This window comes from Odocoileus virginianus, chromosome 33 (genome assembly GCF_023699985.2).
Source record: "Odocoileus virginianus isolate 20LAN1187 ecotype Illinois chromosome 33, Ovbor_1.2, whole genome shotgun sequence".
Lineage (NCBI taxonomy): Eukaryota > Metazoa > Chordata > Mammalia > Artiodactyla > Cervidae > Odocoileus > Odocoileus virginianus.
The window spans coordinates 14,229,225-14,245,382 of NC_069706.1; the positions used below are offsets into that span (position 1 = coordinate 14,229,225).

General features: G+C 37.8%; 1 pseudogene; it reads right to left on the reverse strand.

Annotated features, from left to right (window-relative positions):
* Positions 1 to 3,203: 3,203 nt before the first annotated feature.
* Positions 3,204 to 6,003, reverse strand: LOC139032816 (peptidyl-prolyl cis-trans isomerase G pseudogene; annotated as a pseudogene).
* Between the last annotated feature and the right edge of the window lie 10,155 nt (positions 6,004 to 16,158).

The window sequence follows — 16,158 nt, forward strand, 5'->3', positions numbered from 1 at the left end:
TTTAAAGTCATAAGTTTCCTTTTAAGCACTGATTTAGCTTTACCCCACAAATTTTGATATATTATGTTTTCATTATTCAGTTCAAAATATTTTTTAATTTTTTATGTGATTTCTTTTTTAATTCATGGGTTATTTAGGAAAGTGTTGTTTTATTTCCCAATACTCTGGGGCTTTCTAGATAGCTCACTGTTAATGATTTCTACTTTCATTCTACCATATTCTTCTGTATGATTTCATTCTTTGATATTAATTAAAATTTTATATGACTCAGAATATGGTCATTTTGCTGCATGTTCCATGTGCACCTGAGAAAAATGTGTTTTTTGTAGTATCCTATAATACTATGTTAATTTGGTTGATAGAGTTGTTCAAATTTTCATGTCTGTACTGAGTATTTTGTCTGCTTGTTCTATCAATTACTGAGAGAAGGTGTACATTCTCCAACTATGATTATGGATATGCTTATTTATCTTTTCAGTTCTGTCATTTTTTTCCTTCATGAGTCTTAGAACCCTATTGTTAGGTGCAGATGTATATTTTTCATTGTTTTGTCTTGATGAATTGATCCTTTCATCCTTTTGAGATATCCTTCTGAATTTTGAGTAATAGTCTTTGTCCTAAAGGCTACTTTGTTTGATATTAATATAGTTAATGATATTATATGTTAATAATGATATTAACATATTAGCATAACTAGCCATATTTCTTAATTTTAATGTTTTCATGGTATAGTTTTCATTCTTTTATCCTTTTACTTTCTACCTGTCTGCATCTGTATAATAAGTGTTTCTTGAAAACAGTATATTTTATCTTGCTTTTTATATCTCATTTGGCAATCTCTGTCTTTGATTACAGTGTTTAGTCCCTGTCCATTGTTCATGTAATGCAATTAGTGAAATGGTTAGTTTATGTCTCCCATCTTGGTATTTGTTTTATGTATATTTTATTTGTTCTTGACTTCTTTGTTCATGCTTATCTTCTTTTGGGAAAACTATATATTTTTAATTTTACATTTTTTGTTGTTGTTCAGTTGCTCAGTCATGTCTGACCCTTTCCAACAGTATGGACTGCAGCATGCCAGGCTTCCCTGTCCTTCACCATCTCCTGGAGCTTGCTCAAACTCAAACTCAATGATGCCATCCAACCATCTCATCCTCTGTCATCCGCTTCTCCTCCTGCCTTCAAGCTTTCCCGGAGGCTTTTCTAATGAGTCAGCTCTTCATATCTGGTGGCCAAAGTATTGGAGCTTCAGCTTCAGCGTGAGCCCTTCCAGTGAATATTCAGGATTGATTTCCTTTAGGACTGACTGGTTTGATCTTCTTGCAGTCCAAGGGACTCTCAAGAGTCTTCTCTAACACCACAGTTCAAAAGCATCAACTCTTTGGTGCTCAGCCTTCTTTATGGTCCAGTTCTCACATCCATACATGAGTACTGGAAAAACCATAGCTTTGACTACACAGACCTCTGTCGGCAAAGTAATGTCTCTGCTTTTTCATATGCTCTCTAGGTTTTCATAGCTTTTCTTTCAAGGAGCAAGTGTCTTTTAATTTCATGTCTGCAGTCACTGTCCGCAGTGATTTTGGAGCCCAGGAAAATAAAGTCTGTCACTGTTTCCATTGTTTTCCCATCTATTTGCCATGAAGTGATGGGACCAGATGCCATGATTTTAGTTTTTTGAATGTTGAGTTTTAAGCCAACTTTTTCACTCTCCTCTTTCACCTTCATCAAGAGGTTCTTTAGTTCCTTTTCACATTCTGCCATAAAGGTGGTGTTATCTGCATATCTGAGGTTATTGATATTTCTCCTGGCAATCTTGATTCCAGCTTGTGCTTCATCCAGCCTGGCGTTTCTCATGATGTACTTTACATATAAGTTAAATAAGCAGGGTGGCAATATGTAGCCTTGACATACTCCTTTCCCAATTTTGAACAAGTCTATTGTTCCATTACATTTTTAGGGATCTTTAAAAAGAAATTTAGTATTATATTTTATCTCCTGTGTGGATGGTTATGTTATACTGCTTCTAACTTTTATAAAATTGCTGTTGATGTTCAGTTGCTCAGGCATATCTGACTCTTTGTGACCTCATGGACTGCAGCACGCCAGGCTTCCCTGTCCTTCACTATCTCCTGTAGTTTGCTCAAATTCATGTCCATTGAGCCTGGTGATCCCATCCAACCATCTCATCCTCTGTCGTCCCTTTCTCTTCATGCCCTCAATCTTGCCCAGCATCAGGGTCTTTTCCAATAAGTTGGCTCTTCACATCAGATGGCCAAAGTGTTAGAGCTTCAGGATCAGTCCTCCCAGTGAATATTTAGGGTTGATTTCCTTTAGGATTGACTGATTTGATCTCCTTACTGTTTAAGAGACTCTCAAGAGTCTTCTCTATCACCACAGTTCGAAAGCATCAATTCTTTGATGCTCAGCCTTCTTTATGGTCCAGCTCTCACATCTGTACATGTCTACTGGGAATACCATAACTTTGACTACAGAGAGCTTTGTCAGCAAAGTGATTTTGCTGTTGATGTTACAATGTACATCTTCACAGTACACTGTCAAATAATATTTAACTACTTCACAGTGAAATCATACTAAAACCATACTACTGTATAATTACATTATGTCCAGTTCTGGTCTTTGGGCTCTTATTATCTCCTATTTTCTAGCTATAAATCACTCTAAATGTGATAATACATTTTAGTTGTTTTTGATCTATATAGTCAGTCAGTCAATTCAGTATCTCAGTCGTGTCCAACTCTTTGCGACCCCATAGGCACACTAGGCCTCCCTGTCCATCACCAACTCCCAGAATCCACCCAAACCCATGTCCATTGAGTCCGTGATGCCATCCAACCACCTCATCCTCTGTCGTCCCCTTCTCCTCCTGCCCTCAATCTTTGCCAGCATCAGGGTCTTTTCAAATGAGTCAGCTCTTCGCATCACGTGGCCCAAGTATTGGAGTTCCAGCTTCAACATCAGTCCTTCCAATGAACACCCAGGACTGATCTCCTTTAGGATGGACTGGTTGGATCTCCTTGCAGTCCAAGGGACTCTCAAGAGTCTTCTCCAACACCACAGTTCAAAATCATCAATTCTTCAGCGCTCAGCTTTCTTTATAGTCCAACTCTCACATCCATACATGACCACTGGAAAAACCGTAGCCTTGACTAGATGGACCTTTGTTGGCAAAGTAATGTCTCTGCTTTTTATTTTTTTTTATTATTTTTTTTTTTTTTTGTTTTTCTCATTTCAAGTTTATTAAAACTTTAGCAGTACAAATTATCCAGGTTGCAGATTATCAAAAGATCAACTCAATAAAGTCCACATTGAGAAAAAAAAGACAAACAACCTCAAAACAATGAAAAGAAAAAACAACATAAGGAAGATCATCAGCAAGTCTCTAAAACTTAAAATCTGAGACAGAATGGAAATAAGTTTATATAACTCACTCATCCACTTTTGTCTTCATCTATTCCAGGGCTTGATTCATGATCAAATTTTTTATTTTTATCATGTGCATGGTCATTTTCTTGACCCTTTGATTTTTGGTTTTCTTTTTCCACTGAGGATCTGGCCTTCTCATCCTCCTTATTTTTCAAAATGGAGAATTTTAATTCATTGTCCTGACTACTTTGTTTCACTTTTGAGAATGGACTTTGATCTCTGTCTGCCTTTTTTTCCCTATTATTATTTGAACTACTATGATCACGATTTTTAGAGTACATTCTCTTCTCACCCTCAGAATTCTCTTTTCTGTGTGAACTACTTTCTTGGTTTCTGTATTTTTCCCTGTTTCTGCTTTGACTTTCTTCTCTCTCCGAGCTCCGTGAATCTCTCCTCCTTCTCCTCCTATCTTTACTTCTTGATCTTCCTGGCGTTGCTCTTCTCTCTCGGCTCCGTGACCTTCCTCTTCTCCTGTACTCTTGTTCTTTGTATCTATGATACTCCTTGCTTCTGCTGCGATCTCGGTCATGGCTTCTAGAGCGCACCCTTCTGCTCCCGTCCCTACTTCTGCTTCGTTCCTTTGTTCTACTGTTGTAACTGTGTTTGCCTTTAGTTATATCACGTTCTCTACTCCTAGACTGTGCACGTCTGTCTTTGTCCTTACTTTTATTATGATCGTGCTCATTGCTTTTGGATTCTGACTGTTTAGACTTCTCTTTACTTCTACTCCTCTCCTGATCTTTTCCTTTAGATTCAGGCTTTTCTTTTTCTTTCACATTCTCATGATCCCTTTCTTCACTCCTTGACTTCACCCTCTTTTCTTCATGTCTGTTATGCTTTGGGTCTCTTTCCTTACTCTTGGATTTCTCTTTGCTCTTACTCCTACTTTTTGATTTGGCCCTTTTCTTTACCTTGTTCTTATATTTATCATCTTTTTCTGAATTTCTTCTGATTTCTCTTTCTTTGCTGTTAGATTTATGGTCTTTAACTTTCTTTTCCTTTTCACTTTTCCTGTTTGGACTCTCAGACACATGCCTATGATCAGTTATTTTTTTCTCTCTTTTACTCTAACTGGGCTTCTTTGATTTTCTTTTATTTCATTTAACTCACTCTTATCCCCTTTAATCCATCTTTCGCCAGTTGATACTCTCATTCTCTGAGCTCTCTGCATCTCCTGCCTCCAATGTGGAGGAGTCTCACTACGTCTGAAACGATCCCTTGATCTGGATCTAGAAGTAGTTCGATAACGCCTTGGTCCTCTTCCTTTAATTTTCCTGCCAGACCTAGTAACTAAAAGTCGTCTCTGGTATGAAGGAGGCTGGGAGTTAGGTAGATTACTCAATTTTCCAATTGTTGGTCTTTCTTTCCTTTGTAAATATACTATCCATCTATCATCCGGTCCCCAACTGCTGACCAAAGATGCAGTTACACGGGGAAAATACTCGTTCCTCTGACAAACCAACCTTTTCTTGCTTTTCTTTCGCTTCTTCTTCTCTTTCTTGTGTTTACGAGAATTTTTCCTATGTTTCTTCTTTCTTTTTTTTGATTTCTCTTCAGAAGCACTTTCAGAATCAGAAGAATCAGAAGAGGACTGAGAATCGCTTGAGCTATCTGAGTCACTGGATGATGAGGAGGAGGAAGAAGATGATTTATGCCTTTTCTTTTCTTCTTTCTTAGCTTTAGATTTTGGAACTAGCTCTCCACAACTGAGTATCCGCACCTCAGCAAATGGTTTGCTAGCTGCATCTGTTTTCTGGTTTTCTATTTCTCTCACAACTTCTTGACCAGAAATCACTTGCCCAAAAACCACATGATGCCCATCTAAATGAGGAGTTGGTTTTGTTGTTATGAAGAACTGTGAGCCATTTGTATCCTTCCCTCTGTTGGCCATTGACAAGAGAAACTCTTTATTGTGTTTAACAGCAAAACTCTCATCTTCAAAAAATCCTCCATAAATGGATTCTCCTCCTCGTCCATTTCCTTCACTGAAGTCACCACCTTGAACCATAAAATCTTTAACAACTCGATGAAAGAGACAACTTTTATAATGTAATGGCTTCTGAGTTGATTTCCCTGTCCCCTTTTCACCTGTACAAAGACATCGAAAGTTCTCACAGGTTTTGGGGCACACATCAGAAAATAATTCAAAGACAACTCTTTCAGCAGGTTGATTATTAATGGCGATGTCAAAAAAACATCTAGGACGCTGAACCTTTATTCCCATGGCGTCAATACTTCAATCTGAGTAAAATAGTTTCAGGCAAACACACTTTAAATAGGGAAAAACCAAGGACAAACTGATCCAATCTTTTTGCTCCTGATTATCTTTTATCTTTTTTTTAAATCTTTTATCTTCTAAATAACTTGTGCAGGCCTTCTTAAATTCTCTTCCTCCAAGAGTAATTCCTCCTAAAAGGCCTGCGCTGCTCACAGTTCTTCGGAAACGTGGGAGAACTTGGGAGTCAGACCCCGCATTCGTGCTCGGTCTTACGATTTTGAAGCATCAAAATCACCCCGGCTCCCTAGAGTTCAGGCCACCGTCGCTGCTGCCATATTACAGCTTGTCATGTCTCTGCTTTTTAATATGCTGTCTAGGTTGGTCATAACTTTCCTTCCAAGGAGTAAGTGTCTTTTAATTTCATGGCTGCAATCACCACCTGCAGTGATTTTGGAGCCCACAAAAACAAAGTTAGCCACTGTTTCCACTGGTTCCTATCTATTTGCCATGAAGTGATGGGACCAGATGCCATGATCTTAGTTTTCTGAACGTTGAGCTTTAAGCCAACTTTTTCATTCTCCTCTTTCACTTTCATCAAGAGGCTCTTTAGTTCTTCTTCACTTTCTGCCATAAGGGTGGTGTCATCTGCATATCTGAGGTTATGTTATCGGTATTTCTCCCAGCAATCTTGATTCCAGCTTCTGATTCTTCCAGCCCAGCGTTTCTCATGATGTACTCTGCATATAAGTTAAATAAGCAGGGTGACAATATACAGCCTTGACGTACTCCTTTTCCTATTTGGGACCAGTCTGTTGTTCCATGTCCAGTTCTAACTGTTGCTTCCTGACCTGCATCCAGGTTTCTCAAGAGGCAGGTCAGGTGGTCTGGTATTGCCATCTCTTTCAGAATTTTCCACAGTTTATTGTGATCCACACAGTCAAAGTCTTTGGCATAGTCAATAAAGCAGAAGTAGATGTTTTTCTGGAACTCTTGCTTTTTCGATGATCCAGTGGATGTTGGCAATTTGATCTCTGGTTCCTCTGCCTTTTTGAAATCCAGCATGAACATCTGGAAGTTCATGGTTCATGTATTGCTGAAGTCTGGCTTGGAGAATTTTGAGCATTACTTTACTAGTGTTTGAGATGAATACAATTGTGTGGTAGTTTGAACATTCTTTGGCATTGCCTTTCTTTGGGATTGGAATGAAAACTGATGTTTTCCAGTCCTGTGGCCACTGCTGAGTTTTCCATATTTGCTGACGAGTGCAGCACTTTCACAGCATCATCTTTTAGGATTTGAAATAGCTCAACTGGAATTCCATCACATCCATTAGCTTTGTTCGTAGTGATGCTTCCTAAGGCCCACTTGACTTCGAATTCCAGGATGTCTGGCTCTAGGTGAGTGATCATACCATCGTGATTATCTGGGTCTTGAAGATCTTTTTTTACAGTTCTTCTGTGTATTCTTGCCACCTCTTGTTAATATCTTCTGCTTCTGTTAGGTCCCTACCATTTTTGTCCTTTATTGAACCCATCTTTGCATGAAATGTTCCCTTGGTATCTCTAATTTTCTTGAAGAGAGTCTTAGTCTTTCCTATTCTATTGTTTTCCTCTATTTCTTTGCATTGATCACTGAAGAAGGCTTTCTTGTCTCTTCTTGCTATTCTTTGGAACTCTGCATTCAAATGGGTATATCTTTCCTTTTCTCCTTTGCTTTTCACTTCCCTTCTTTTCACAGCTATTTGTAAGGCCTCCTCAGACAGCCATTTTGCTTTTTTACATTTATTTTTCTTGGGGATGGTCTTGATTCCTGTCTCCTGTACAGTCTCACAAACTTCTGTCCATAGTTCATCAGGCACTCTGTCTATCAGATCTAGTCCCTTAAATCTATTTCTCACTTCCACTGTATAGTCATAAGGGGTTTGATTTAAGTCATACCTGAATGGTCTAGTGGTTTTCTCCACTTTCTTCAATTTCAGTCTGAATTTGGCAATAAGGAGTTCATGATCTGAGCCACAGTCAGCTCCCAGTCTTGTTTTTGCTGACTATATAGAGCTTCTCCATCTTTGGAGATTATAGTCAATAGTTATTTCAAAAATTTGAGAAAATATAGGTATAAAAATAAAGGTCTGAAAAAGGTCTTTCCCATTTATACAAATATTTACTCTTTGTGATGTTCTTTATTCTTTCTTGAAATCTGGGATTCCACCTGGTATAATTTCCCTTCAGCCTGAAGAACATCTTTCATTAAATCTCTCAGGTTTTGGCTCTATGAGTGTGTCTTTATTTCATCTGTTTTCAAGGATATTTTTGCTAGATATTAAATTCTCTGCTTCCATTTTTTTTTTCTTTTAGTACTTTAGAAAATATTTATTTATTTATTTTTGGCTGCATTGAGTCTTAGTTGCAGCTTGTGGGATATTGGTTGTGCACGTGGGATCTTGTGATATGCAGGCTCTTCATTTTGGCGCACAGGCTTCTCTCTAGTTGTGGTGTGCAGGCTCCAGAGAGGACAGGTTCAATAATTGCAGCTGGCTGGCTCAGTAGTTGCCACTTGTGGGCTCAGTAGTTGCCAGGCTTGGGCTTAGTTGCCCCACAGCATGTGGGATCTTAGTTACCTGACCAGGGCCTGAACTCATGTCCCCTGCATTGGAAGACAGATTCTTAACCACTGGACCACCAGGGAAGTCCATTTTTTAGTACTTTAAAGACATCATTTAATTGTTTTCCGACTTCTGTATTATAGCTGTTGATAAGAAGTCAGCCATCATTTACTCTCCCTTCCTTTATATAATGTGCCATGTTGCTCTTTTGCTTTTTTTTAGGTTTGCTCTTTATCTCTGGTTTTCATAATTTTGACTATAATGTATTTGGTGTGATTTTCTTTATATATATCTTGCTTGGGATTTGCTGACTTGTTAGATCTATGGATTTATGTATTTCATCTATTTTTAAATGATTCAGCTATTTGTTATACTTCAGATATATAAGTTGCTCCATTTTTTTCTCTTCTCTATCTGAGACTTCTTCATATCACTTAATACCAAGTTAGACTCATTGATGTTTTTCCATAGATGTTAAGTATTCTGATTTTTTTATTTTCTGTGTGTGTGATTCAATTTGATTAATCTATTGATCTTTTCTTTAATTCACTGATACTTTCCTCTGTTTATTTCTAGTTTGATAGAAAAAATAATTTAACAAATGAAAAACATTTAGCAAATTATTCATTTCTAGTGCTGTATTTTTTGTTTCTAATTATTCCTTCTGGTTTCCATGTATCATTTCTAACATTTTCTGAGGGACACATCTTTGTTGGGATTTACTATCGAACAAATTTACTCTTTCTGCATATTGTCTAACTTTTCAATTAACTTCTAAAAATCATTTTATCATAGTTTTTTTTTTTTTCAAGTCCCTGTGTAGTAATTTCAACATCTGGATCATTTCTGGTTCTATTTCTATTGATTGTTTCACATATTTTTTCAATTATGAATGTATCTTTTAATGTTTGATTGTATGCTGAGCATTTTGTATGAAAAAGCAATACAAACTCCAGTAAAAAAAAAAAAAAAGCTTACTTCTAGAAAAGAGCCTGCCTTTTCTTAAGTCAGGCCATTAGGGTGGGAGTTGAATCCATATGGTCTGTAGTTGAGCACATCTCAAAGTTGAGTGTAGCTTTAGTTTTATTTAGCTTACCACTGGTTTCAAATATTTTGACGGTGAGATCAGAACTTTCTCTCTAGTAGGTGCTGAGATCTGGGCACTGATGAGATTCCAGGAAACTCAAGGCCGAACCACCAGTTTTGGGGACTAGAGAAACATCTCATGCTGTGAAGCTTGGATACCTGCCTTTTGGGCCACTGGAGAGCTCTCTTTGCTCTTCAGTCTCACTGTCCTTGCTTTCTGAACTCCATAAAATCTGCTTTAGCCTTGGTGCTCTGCCCCTGGGTATTTTGAAGGGGACATCTCTACCTCCTTCAAAGTACAGAATGCTTTGAAGGGAGCTTGTCTTAGTTCTCCTGCCCTTCCTCCAGGCCTTGCTGGAGCATCTCTGCTGCCCTGCCTGTCCAAAATTATTCTGGGGGATTTATCTCAGCTCTCCTGCCCTGCCTCACTCCTGTCTCATTTCAGGGAACAACTGGCTTTCACTTAAAGTGGAGGTTCCACATGTTTCAGGGGAAACTCTTCTTTTTTCACCCGTAGTTTTGGTCTACTATCCTTGAGTACAGCTGTGAAAATTTGACCATAAAGATGGCTGAACACCGAAGAACTGATGCTTTCAAATTGTGGTGCTTAAAAGACTCTTGAGTCCCTTGGGCTGCAGGGAGATCAAACCAACCAATCCTAAAGGAAATCAACCTTGAATCGTCTTTGGAAGAAGTGATGCTGAAGCTCTATTGCTTTGGCTACCTGATGCGAAGGGCCAACTCATTGGAAAAGACTCTGATGCTGGGAAGGATTGATGGCAAAGGGAGAAGGGGGCAGTGGTTAGACAGTATCAATGACTCAATGGACATGAATCTGAGCAAACTTTGGGACATAGTGAAGGACAGGGGAGCCTGGCGTGCTGCAGTTCATGGGGTCACAAAGAGTCGGACAAGACTTAGTGACTAAACAACACCAGCAAATCCCTGAGTAGTGGTGAAGACCTGTGAGAAAGTGTTCAGAGATGGATTTTGCTTTGTGACTGGGACTCTTTGGAGTTCTAATGTCATGCCAGCCTATAAATGGCCATTCCCAGTTTGGTAGGAATTTGGCTGTTTTTTCCTTACCTCTTCTATTGCAGTTATTCTTCTTGTACTTCTACCAGGGATAAGATCAGTGGTAAATCTCTTCTCTAAAGTAATATTCTCTGGAATTTATTTCATTCAGGTTTCTATGTGTGCTTAACTCACTGAAGAGGTTTTAAAAACTGATTTTACAGCTTATCTGACTTTTTGTTATTTAGGTAAAACTGGCATTCTATGATGACTTTCTGTCTCTGATTTTGAAATAAAATTCCATCCAATTATACTTCATTAATGATATGTATTCTTATCTTGTTTAAAATATTTATGATAATTTTCTTAGCATAGATTCTAGAAGATAGATACAAGGTTAAAATATCTACATATTTTCATGGTTCTTAATGAAATGTGGTCCTATTATTAATGCTTAATAAAAAGGGAAGTCATACCAATTTTCAGTGAATGAGAACAAACATTTGACTTCATTAGCTTTGAGCATTATAATTAATTTTATTTTGTTAAGTTATTGGACAAAATATTACCATGGGTTCCACATCTTTAATTTCAAATATTGTACAGGATCAAAATCTTATATTCACTTTTTGGTGGAACTTACCTTACATGGAGACTAAATGAATCCATCAAGCTTCAGAATTATTTGAACAGATATTAATAATGGCTATAATTTATTGAATCCTTATGAGAAAAAGTGATAATTTGATCCTCAGAGTTACCTGTGAGGAAGAGACCACTTGATTACTCCTTGTAGAGGATCTACTCTGCACAGAGGAGGAAATGAAGGCTCTGAGATGCTGAGACAGGATTAAACCCAGGCTGGTTTGAGTCCAAATTCTCAGCCAACCACACAGCTTTGATATGATTTAAATCATATTTGAACCCAGCTGGTATTGTTATTTGTATTAGTCAGTGGTTGCTGCTATAATGCTGCACAAGAAACAATCCCTAAACTCAGACATAAAGCAATAGCCTTTATTTCCATCCATTTGCAGATCAGCTGTGGCTGTTCTGCTTAAAAATGCCTCAAAAGTCCCCTCTTAATCATTTGTTGAAGAAAAATGTGTTGAACACCTCTTATTTCCCAGACTCTCTTTTGGGCTCTGGGGGAAACAGCGATGAATAAAGGGGACAAAAATTCTACCCTCGTGGAGCTTATATTCTAGGTGGGGGGAAGACAGATAATAAAGACACAAAAAGTAGAATAGAATACACAGTATGGAAGACGCTGATAATTTCTAATGAAAGAAGCAAAGGAAGGGAAGAGGGTGGGGTGGCCTGTCAGGTAGAGATGGGGGCTGCTGCTGCAGTGGGCTTTCTCCCATTACCCCGCTTCTCAGCAGGCTGCCCGGCCGCAGCTTTTCTGTCCATTTTTGTGATGGAGAGCTGTTTGGTTACAGCCTTGTTTCACTGTCTTCTTCTAGCTGTGCCCTAGGGGGTCCTCACATTTCATAACCAAAGCTGCCTATCAAAGTACTTTGCTAAAGAAAATATATTTTTTTTCTGGAGAGAAATAGTGTCTTTCCCTTAGGGGCAGAAGCAATGCAGTCAGTAGTAGTTTTAAATGGCATTTTTTCTCTGTCACTAGTGATGGAGCGCTCTTTGTTTGAAGTTTGGGTCAGAGGTGAAGCTATGTAGGGACCCTACTGAGGAAAGGAAACTGGTGTTTTGGGAGCACCTATTAGGTGTTAGCAAAGATCCCCTGGAGAAGGGAATGACTACCCACTCCGGTATTCTTACTTGGAGAATTCCATGGACAGAGTAGCCTAGAGGGCTACAGTTCATGGGGTCACAAAAAACTAATATATATAAATTAGGTGTTAGACATGGTACAAGCAGATGTTTTTCCAGTAATCCTTGAACTGCACTTTATCATTCCCATTTTCCTAATGAAATGCACAGGGAAATTAACCTGTCCCCAGACACTTGCTGCTGCAGATGGAGGATTCATTCTTAAGTGTGCCCCCCACCCCTAGGTCCCGCAAGCACCCTGCTGTTCCTTTGGACTGCGTGTGAGAGATGCTTATTTTCTAACTATTGTGTCTAGACCTGGGATGCTAGCTCTGTGCTTCTGGGTCTCTCTCCCACTTCATTGTTAGTCTGTGTAGTATGGACCCACTGCTGCCTCCAGTAATGGGAGGAGGCAGTCAGGGCTGGGGGAAATGAAAGAGTTCCCAGGGCACCAGAAGAATGAATGAATTCCACTGATCTTGTTTAGTTCCTTATGGGATCATCCATCATGATTTAACAACCTGAAGCCCAGAGTAGCTACAAGCATGTTTCCTGCCCAAAGCCACAGACACAGTGTAATTCAAGGCTGAAAAACTGGTGTATTTTTCTGTTAATATTGCTTGTATCGTGCCCATTGTATTATATTTTGTACTGTATCATCACACAGTTTAGACTGTCTTCCTCTCCACTGCTCTCTGCTTGAAGGAAGTCTTGCCTCTCCTCATTCTTTTGCGATTCACTAAGGAGAACATTTTCTCTGAATGTGACATAAGCAGACGTCTGTTGAGGGCCACTGTGTGCACGACAGACAGGGGATACAGGGAAGGTTTGGTTTTGTTCTTGTCCTCAGCAAACTTACTCCCCTATTGTTTTACTCATTTTAGTTTTAGATTTTTTAATGCGGTATTTGAAGCAAATGAATATACAAGGTATGTAAACTATAAAGCATATTAATAAAATGATGTGCTTTGCAGGGTGTGAAATCACTGCCAAGCTCACTAAAATTATCAATACTACCAGGACTTCCAGCATATTAATTTTCTCTCTCATCCCCATTCCAATGGTATGTAGAAGTCCACTATCCTGTTTTTGTGTTTATCATTCCCTTCCTTTGTGATAACACCTTTATCACGAACGTGTTATTTACTATATGTATTTGGTTTTGCTTGCTTTTGAACTTTATAAAACAGTATCATAATATAGGTAATATTTGAGATTTGCCTTTTTTCATTCCATGGTGGTTTCTAACATTTAGTCCATATTTTCTATGCTTCTTTTCTCTCCCTTTCTTTGAATTGAACTTTTTGTTTTATTTTCTTATTATGTTTTCCCCTTATACTCATATTTCCCCTTCTACACATTAAGAATGTAAAATTTCCAAAACTTAAAACTTTAAAATTCCAAAATTGTAATTCTCCAAATTCTAAAATGCCAAAGGTTTGAAGTCCCCTTTCTCTTATTTTTCCCTTCAAATTTTACTATGTAGGCCTAACATAATTGAAGATCAATAGATAATTTAACTTCTCCTCCCATATAATAGAAGGACTTTACAATGTTTTAATGCCAGTGTCTTCCTCCTGACTTAAATGTCGGTATTATCAATTGTTTCCATTTTGTCTGCTTTTGAAACCTCATAAATTGGGATATTATTATTAATATTTCATACTGATATAGATAAATGCAGATTTGCCTACCAGTTTACGAGTTTATTTACTACCTTTTCGTCCTTCTTGGCACCTGAGACCTTCCTTTTGAGCCATTTTCCTTTTTCCATTTCATTTGGACTTCTTGGAGATCTACTGGTAGTAAAATCTTGCAGCTTTGTGTTTATATGGAAATGTCATCATCTCATACTCATTTTTTGGGGGGAGTGTGTGGGGCTCTGGAATCCTTATTTTTATTTATTTATTAAAAATTTTAGTGGAAAAATTTTTTATTGAAGTATAGTTGATTTTCAAAATCGTGTTAGTTTCAGGTGTACAATAAAGTGAATCAACTATATATATACACAAATATGAAATATATATATGGAGAGAGAGATTCCTTTTCAGATTCTTTCCCATTATGGCTTATCACTGGATATTGAATTGAATATAGTTTCCTGAGCTATACAGTAGGTCCATGTTAGTCTGTTTTATATATGGTAGTATGTATCCTTTAATCTCAAACTCCTCTCAAATTTATCCCTCTTCCTCTTTCCTTTATGGTAACCATAAATTTGTTTTCTATGTCTGTGAGTCTTTTTCTATCTTATAAATGAGTTCATTTATATAATTTTTTAAAGATTCCATATATAAATGATATAGTGTGATATTTGTCTTTATTGGACTTCACTTAGTATGATAATGTCTAGGTCCATCCATATTGCTGCAAATGGCATTTCATTTTTTATGACTGAGCAGTATATATCACATCTTCTTTGTCTGATTATCTGTTGGTGTACACTTAGGTTGCTTCCATATCTTGGCTATTGGGAATAGTGCTGCTCTGAACTTTGGCGTGCATGTATCTTTTTAAATTAGAGTTCCTGTCTTTTCCAAATAAATGCTGGGATTGTTGGACCATATGGTAACTCTCTATTTCTATTTTTTTTTCATTTTTGAGTGTTTTCCTTTGATTTGTCTTTTTTTTCTTTTGAATTTCAAAAGGGAGGGGATAGATATATGTATACCTATGGCTGATTCATGTTGAGGTTTGACAGAAAACAGCAAGATTCTGTAAAGCAATTATCCTTCTATTTTTAGTTTTTAAAGGAACCTACATACTGTTCTGCATAGTGGCTGCATCAATTTACATTCCCATCAACAGTGTAGGACGGTTCCTTTTTCTCCATACTCTCTCCAGCATTTGTTATTTGCGGACTTTTTGATGATAGCCATTCTGACTGGTGTGAGGTGGTCAGAATGGTTGTGGTTTTTATTTGCATTTTTCTAAGAATTAATGATGCTGAGCATCTTCTCATGTTCCTGTTGGCCATCTGTATGTCTGTTTAGGTCTTCTGCTCATTTTTTAATTGAGTTGTATTTTTTTTTTTTTTATGTTGAGCTGTGTGACTGTTTGTAATTTGGAAATTAAGCTCCTTCAGTCACATCATTTGCAGATATTTTCTCCCATTCTTTAGACTGTCCTTTTGTTTTGTTTATGCTTTCCTTTGCTGAGAAAAAGCTTATAAATTTGATCAGATTCCATTTGCTTATTTTTGGTTTTGTTTCTTTTGCCTTGGGAGCCTGACCTAGGAGAGTATTGCTGCAATTTATGTCCCACTCATTCTTAAAAGATAGGCTTGCCTGACACACAGTTCTAGACGGATGTCTGTTTTCTTTTAGAACTTTGAAAATATTATTCTGGAGTCTTCTTGTTTCTGTTGTTGTGGCTAAAAACTCAATTTATTATTTCAATATTGCCCTTTTGAACACAGTCTGCCATTTTTCTCAGGGAGTTTTCAGGTCTTCTGTCTCTGATGTTCTGTAGTTTTATTGTATAGATTTCTTTTTATTACTTTTTGCTTATATGTTGTATCTGAAGATTTATATTTATATTTTTGGGGGGCTCCAAAATCACTGAAGATGGTGACTGCAGAAAACCAAATCAAAGCTATGGTTTTTCCAGTAGTCATATATGGATGTGAGAGTTGGACTATAAAGAAAGCTGAGTGCTGAAGTGTTGATGCTTTTGAACTGTGGTGTTGGAGAAGACTCTTGAGAGTTCCTTGGACAGCAAGGATATCCAACCAGTCCATCCTAAAGGAAATCAGTCCTCAATATTCATTGGAAGGACTAATGCTGAAGCTGAAACTCCAATACTTTGGCCACCTGATGCAAAGAACTGAGTCATTTGAAAAGACACTGATGCTGGGAAAGATTGAAGGCAGGAGGAGAAGGGGATGACAGGATGAGATGGTTGGATGGCATCACTGACTCAATGGACGTGAGTTTGAGTAAATTCCAGGAGTTGGTGATGGACAGGGAGGCCTGGCGTGCTGCAGTCCATGGGGTCGCAAAGAGTCAGGCACGACTGAGTG